General features: G+C 33.8%; 1 non-coding gene across 1 annotated transcript; it reads right to left on the minus strand.

Moving 5' to 3' along the window:
* Nucleotides 1-7,114: 7,114 nt before the first annotated feature.
* Nucleotides 7,115-7,221, minus strand: LOC142178706 (small nucleolar RNA R71). Its single transcript, XR_012706970.1, has one exon. It is a non-coding gene; the product is annotated as a small nucleolar RNA R71 (small nucleolar RNA).
* Between the last annotated feature and the right edge of the window lie 665 nt (nucleotides 7,222-7,886).

A 7,886-nucleotide genomic window follows, 5' to 3' on the forward strand; every position in this document is an offset into this window, starting at 1 on the left:
GAAGGGTGGTGAAGAGAATATATAGTTGTATGTCTGAGATGTCACTGTCAATGAGCCGGGTCTATTTGAAATAGTTTCTCTACCTTCACAAAGTAAGATAACGTCTGCGTGCCCTCTACCCTCCCCAAACCTCACTACGTGAGATTACACTGAATTTATTATTATTATTGTCTAAGATGTCACTGTCAATGTTGGACGCTTGTAGTCAAGGACTGTGATGTTTGTATTGTTTGCAAATGGATACAACAATTACAACAATTAATGCTTCAGTCCCTATAGCAAGGTGGGTCCGGCTATATGATTTCTCACCGTGTTAATCTTATATAAACTGATTTCAAGCCAATATTTGCAAATGTATGCTTTGAGAAAATTTATCTGATTTTGCCTCAACTTTCTTGAAAAAAAATATTATTAGATTGTCGTTGATCGAGGGAATGGATTGTTGATTTCATTGTAGTCTTGGACAATCTTGATGTTATGAGGTGGATTTTATGATTTAGCTAGGCTTAATGTTCATTTTCTTGCATTGTATCAAAGCCAAACTTATTCCTGTTCCTTTTTCTTAAAAATAATTATTCCTATTCTTGGTTAACCCAATATTAAGCCACTCTTTAGAAGTCCAGCCCTGGTTGTACCAGACGACAACGTTAGATTGTCCCACATTGGTCGAAAGATTGAGCTGTTGTCTCTTTATATGGTCTTCGACAATACCTGCCTCCTAATTTTTGAGGTAGAGTTACACCTCAAAATCTTTTTTAACACCTATTATTAGTACTTCCCACTTACCGACTACTGTCTTATTACTATTTTGAGTAATTTTTATCCTCAGGGGTTTTGAACCAATTAGATTGTCCAAATTAGGTAAAGCTATGACACCATTTCCTTTATAGAAGCCATTCCATATGAGTGTGATATGTGCTATTTTACATTCTGTTCAATGAATCCTAACTTGAGAGTCATATAGTCATAATGGCTACAATTATTTGCTCATTCTCCCTGTTGTATTCACCATTTCAACTTACTTGCCAGGGCCACAATTTTATCTTTCTCAACGAGTAAACGGCTCTGAAATTTCTCTTCACATGGATGTGTTTCGATTTTGTGTCATCTTCAAGATGACTTTCTTTGATAGATCATTCCATCCACTAGAATGTCAGATACTCAATCTGTTTTAATTTAAATGACACATTTCGCTTATCGAGAGTCAATTTGACTAAACTTCGAAGCTAAATTAGATTAACATACTAGAAATACTATAAGTTGTAATTTTTCTCATATTAATATGATAAAAAATATTTTAAAATATTGATTAAACTTTATACAGTTTGACTCTCGATAAACGAAATGTGTCATCTAATTTAAAATGAAGGGGTAATATGTTTGATGGATTTTAGTGCTCATTTTGAGAGCCTAAGAATGGGGAGGCCCCTACTAAGTTCATTGCAGTTAGAGTGGCTGATGAAACAGCAGTTGGATGTAGTGGTGGTCCTCAACTTGTCAATTTTGAAGGGGTATAAATCTTTTTTACCTTCTTTCTGCATTTGGGATTTGCGAAATATTAGGAAAATAGATTCTTGAACCGAAATATTCTGAACTGAAATGACTTGTATGGAAATCCAAACAATTTATGCATGCGTAGGCAGGATTTTCGCTAAGGGATTCAAAAAAGAAAAAATTAAAAAATTTAAAGAATTTATGGCCAGTGGGAATTGAACCACCAACCTCACAAAGATTTTGACCCCCCTTGATCATTGAACTATGTTTTTGGGTTGTGACAAGAAGATTCAAAATATAATATATAGAGTCACAACACGAATTTAACTTTATATGTATAGTATAATTTTCCGGTGAAAGGGGTTCGGGTGAACCCATTCCGTCCCCTAAATCCGCCCCGGTCTTTAAGTATATTGGTTTTGAATATATAAAGTTTCCATAGAAGAATTTTGATCTTAGAATAACATAAAAATGGATTTGACATCAGTATGCAGACATCCAATAGATGATTTAGAAAACCATCTAATTACATTGTTTCTTGCTTTCTCAAAAATGATTTTTTCGTTGAACATGCATGTCGTTTTAGGTTTTTTTTTTTCCAGTATCATGTGTTTGGAAATTCATTGGTCCACTTAATTTGGATTCGCGCTGTTGAAAACCCATTTTTGCGGGGAGGTAATTAGGCTCCATATCGAAAAAGGACTCCATATTCACATAGTTCGAAACCTGTGACTTTACAAACTTTTATCATTCCATCACACCCTTTAGGAAGTTCATATCGTTTTAGTTTATATTCTTGGTATATACCCCATAGTTAAATTACAATTTTTTTGTTGATCTTTTATGTAAACGGAGAATGTTATAGGTTTAAGTAGAAGTGTACAAATCGAACCGAAAAATCGCACCAAACCGAAAAGTCAAACCAAACCGATTAAAAATCCCGACTTGGTTTGGTTTGATTTGGTATTGAGTAAAAAAATCCGAGCCAACCCGACATATAAATATATAATTTTTATATATACTTTTAAGATTTTATAGAGAATTTTCTTTAAAAAATGTCTAGAAATATTTGAGATTCTCTTGCGGGATATAAATTTTAATAGAATATGAAGTGCTCCATATTTATTGACCTTAAATAATGGGTTGTATGATCACTTTCTTATCAAATATTATTGAAATGCGTCTATCTCTTTATTTTTTCATATTCATATTATATGTTAAGATCTATTAAATTCTTATATTTTTTTCGAATGTAAAGTGATTATTAATATTTATGTATCATATTGATTTTTATGTTTAATTACTAAATTCGGTTAACCTGAAAGTGTACATCAACGAAAAATTATTGTCAGACGACTAACTATTATGTGTTACTAATAGAATTCTCCCATAAGAATATAATCGATAATATGTTTGTCAATTTTTTATATTCTTACTACATATATATTTACTTATCAAATATTTAACAAAGTAAGATTGAAATAATATTAAGTAACAAAAAATCCGAAAACCCGAAAACCCCGACAAAATCGAACCAATCCAAAGCGATATAGTTGGTTTGGCTTGGTTTTGATAAAAACCGAACCAATCCGGTACATGTAAGAGTAACTTCTGTTGGTATTTCTTGGACGTGTAGGGGCCTGGTCTTTGGCTCAATAAGGAAGCATTGCAGAGAAAGCAAGAAGAATTAAGTCGACATTGGATATCACAGTTTTTTTGACTGGAAAAACATTAAAATCCAACCAATTCGCGCCATTGTCTTGTGGTATTCGATCCAGGCAAAGAGACAACTTTGATATGTTCTCTTCTTGAAATATTTCTGAGTCGGTTTTTTGCTTCTTTTACCAAGAGTGTAAGTTATATACATCGTTGGTGTAAATAAACTTTACTATAGATTACCCAAAAGATATCTACACCATAAAACACAAAAGTATGAGTTTGTTTTGATTATAAGGATCTTTATGTTGCTAGACATTATAATGTATCTTCGGTTTAGTGAGCTTCGAACTGCTTTATTATTGGAAGACATACAAAATCATCATTAACAGACACATTTTAAGCAAAGTTCTGCTCTTGATTATAGTCTAAAATGTCATCAAAAGCTTCAATAAAAATGAGATAATCTAGAATTTTTGACATTAAACCAAAGTGAAAATGTTGATGATTTGCTTCAGTTACTGTTGCATTTTTTTTTAGCATAATAAGTTAGCTTAGTTTTAGGATAAATCTATTTTTTAAATTTAAATTTCTGTTAGATTTTTTTAGGTTTGTTGAGATATTTTGAGATTTTTAAATTCTTCTTATGCAGATTTTTCTGCAAATTATGTTCTCAAATTAGCTATTTAAAGCCCTCTATGTTTAATAAAAAAGTAGAGACATTTTCAATCAATACTTTTAATCTTTTTGCTGTCCCATCTTTTAAAAAACCAACAGTGGTATCAAAAGCTTTATTGGTCTTACGGGATCTGTGAGTTCTTCCAAAGAACCATTTTCAAATCATTTTTAACCAATATCAATTTTTAAAACCCATTTTCAAACATGGCAAGCAACAGTCTCTCTTTGAATGCCCCACAAACTTTCACCGGTGAAAACTATAAGATTTGGTCAATGAAAATGAAATCATATCTTGAATTTTATGATTTATGGGAAGTTGTAATGGAAGATAGACCATTACAACCACTCCCTTCAAATCCTACTCTTGCTCAAATTAAAAACCATTCAGAAGAGAAAATAAAAAAATACAAAGCCTAAACTGTGATTCAAAATTCAGTTGCAGATTCAGTTTTTTCTAAAATCATTGAATGTGAGACAACAAAAGAAGCTTGAGAAAAGCTTAAAAATGAGTACCAAGGAAGTGATCGAGTCACACAAATGCAGATTTTAAATTTAAAAAGGGATTTTGAATCTCTTAGAATGCAAGAAGACGAGACTATCACTAGGTATTCTGATAGGATTTCTTCTATTGTTAATAGAATCATGTTGATTGGTGAGGTTTTCAAAGATGACAGAATAGTTGAAAAAAATTCTTCTTACGGTTCCAAAGAGATTAGAGTCCAAAATTTCTTCTCAAGAAGAGTCTAAAGATCTATCTACCATCTATGTTGCAGAATTAATAAGTGTTCTTTAAGTACAGGAACAAAAAAGAGTATTTAGACAAGAAATGGTTACTGAAGGTGCTTTTTATGCACAAAACAAAAAAGAAAAAGGTCAATTATCCTCTTTGCATATACTGCAAAAAGAAAACACACCTAGAAAATTTTTGTTGGTGGAGACATGATGCAATATGTGGTATTTGCAAACAAACATGCCATGTTACAAAAGTGTGTAAGTTCAAAGACGCTCAACACAATCCTCAAGCACAAACAACAGAAGCAGTAATTGAGGAGGAGCAATTATTTTAGAGCAACCGAAGCAAATGAGGAGTGTTGACGATTTGCTTTAGTTATTGTTGCATTTTTTTAGCATAATAAGTTAGCTTAGTTTTAGGATAAATCTACTTTTTAAATTAAAATTTCGGTTAGATTTTTTAGGTTTGTTGAGATATTTTGGGATTTTTAAATTCTTCTTATGCAGATTTTTCTGCAGATTATGTTCTCAAGTTGGCTATTTAAAGCCCTTTATGTTTAATAAAAAAGTAGAGGCATTTTCAATCAATATTTTTAATATTTTTGCTGTCCCATCTTTTAAAAAACCAACAAAAAACTACTCAATGAACCCTTTTGATATTGGGCATATTTCTATATGTTTTAATATTACTTTACCCATGTCTTAAACCGCTTTTTAGTGCTATTTGATCTTTAAAATGTCCAACATGTATTAGTTATTGATTTTATAACTAATTGAGTTGTGTGTGATGATTTAGGGTGTTTGAAGTTCAAAAATATGAAGAAAAGAGTATTCCAGCTATAGGAGAGTTGCATCCTTAGCAGTAAAGTCGGGCCAAGGCATCTGCACCTGGGCACAACAGAAATGAAGGAACAAAGGGTGGATGCGAAGCATCTACCCCAGCATGCGATGCTGAGAAATTTAAGCTGAGGTGGATGCGAAGCAAGAAAAACTTCAGCCCACGACCTATGTACGCACTATATAAGTCAAAAATGCCTCTTTTAAGTCATCTAACACACTTGAAAGCAGGAAAAAACTATCACAAAGTTTGGAGATCTTGAAATTCATCTTGAGTTCTTCTTTTCCCTTCTTTTATTGATTTTTATGTATTCTTGGGAATTACTTGAGATTGCTACCATGACTATGTGTGGCTAAACTCGTTTATTCTAGGGTTATGGTTTTATATGAATGTTGATATTTGAATATTGATTTGATGAGTTAATTTATTATATTGGATTGTTTATTTATATCTTGAGTTTAATTATTTTACTGTATAGCTAACAGTGAAATATTATGTATGAATCTTTAGTTGAACTTGAAAGAGGTAATTCTTGATTGCAATAGGATTGAATAGAGCGCTATCTTGAACCTAGTTATTGGGGAATTAATTTGCGAATACAGATAGAAATATACCTATTTACCGTACTTAGCCAATTGTGCAAGAGATTGTTAATGCGTTCTTTTTATCTCTAATCTCATGGGAATATAGGGTTTAGAATAAATTGAATAGGCGAGTAGAAGTTATCAAATTTCTACGAGTATTATTGTGTTTGTAGGTTAATAATCCAAATAAATTAATAAGTTGAGTTGATTGAAGAATGCAATAGGATTGTTACATAACCATGACCCTGGAATACTATCTCTCATTAAATTAAAATCCTTCGTGCTAGTTCATTGATTTTTCGTTTACATGCAATTGTCATTAGTAGAATTAATCAAACAAAAATTACTTTGAAATCGTTCTTGACTCGATAAATTAGAATTCGCTTGATTTAGTTGATAATTAATCACAAGTCCTCGTGGGAACGATACTCTACTCACTCTTTATTACTTGATTGACCGCGTATACTTGCGTGTGTGATTTTGGGCAACAAGTTTCTGGCGCCGTTGCCGGGGAATTCGAAATTAATTATTTTACAACATTAAGCATTTACTACTCATCGAGTTTAGTTTTCTTTAAATCTTCTTTTTAGCTGGGTGTTTGATCTCAGGTACTTTGCTTGAATGCGACGGGTTAGAAGCCAGGACAGACTACAAGATTTTGACCCAGAACCTGAGAGTGCATTTCGTAGAAGGTTGAGAGAAGCTCGAGAAGAAAATAATCTACAAGCACTCATCCAACTTCCTGTGGAAATCGCAGAAGGACACCAATTAGCGGTACAAGAGGTGGCTATGCCCAGCATTGCTAATGTCACCTCAAGTATCGTTAAGCCTAGGATAATTGGGCATTTTGAGCTTAAGCAGAGCATGATCCAGCTACTTCATGCAAATGGACAGTTCATGGGACTGCCACATGAAGACCCCCGACAACATATTCTAAATTTTCTAAGAGATTAGTGATACCTATATCACTAACGGGGTCACATCTGATTATGTCACACTCACATTATTCCCTTTTTCTCTGTTGGGAGAGGCCAAAAGATGGCTGAAGTCTGAACCAACTAACTCTATTGCATCGTGGAATGATTTGGCTCGTAAATTCCTGGCTAGGTTCTTTCCTTCTAGTAAGATCGCAAAGATAAGAAGTGAGATAGTTGCATTCAAACAGAGAGAAGGTGAATCACTGTATGCAGCCTGGGAGCGATTCAAGAGGCTACTACGAGACTGTCCACATCTTAACCAAACCAACGAAGTACTGGCTCACACCTTTATTGAAGGCCTGCACCCTGAAACGAAAATAGTGGTAGATGCAACAGTTGGTGGTCAAGTATTGGAAAAGAGCTTTGATGCGATCTACGCGCTGTTGAACAAGTTTTCCAAAAGCAACCCAGATTGGCAAGGGGAAGCAGGTAGACACACAACCCATAAAGCTACCGTAGTACTTGAATTGGATGTTGTATCAACACTTTCTACACATGTAGCATCTTTAGCAAACCAAATCAACAAGATGAATGTGAACCAAAATCAGCAACAGTTCCCACCAATGCAACAAGTTCAACCAATACAGCAGGTGTAGATGTTTTGCGAAGTCTGCGGCAAGGGTCATACCAGTGATGCCTGTCCAATGAACCCAGAGTCAGTTTACTTTGTGGGAAATGCGAATAGAGGCCAGGCTCATCAGAATCAGTATGGTAATACTTATAATCCAAATTGGAGGAACTACCCAAATCTCTCATGGGGTGAAAATCAGGGTAATCAGAATCAGTTCAAACCACAAGGTCAATACCAGCAGTTTCGCCCATCACAAACAGAGTAGACCGCAAATCCGATGGGTAATATTGAGGAGATGCTCAAGAATACTATGGCTGATAATCAGAATCAAGCTACTGCTATTCAAAATTTAGAGC

This window comes from Nicotiana tabacum, chromosome 24 (assembly GCF_000715075.1).
Source record: "Nicotiana tabacum cultivar K326 chromosome 24, ASM71507v2, whole genome shotgun sequence".
In the NCBI taxonomy this organism is placed as follows: Eukaryota; Viridiplantae; Streptophyta; class Magnoliopsida; order Solanales; family Solanaceae; genus Nicotiana; species Nicotiana tabacum.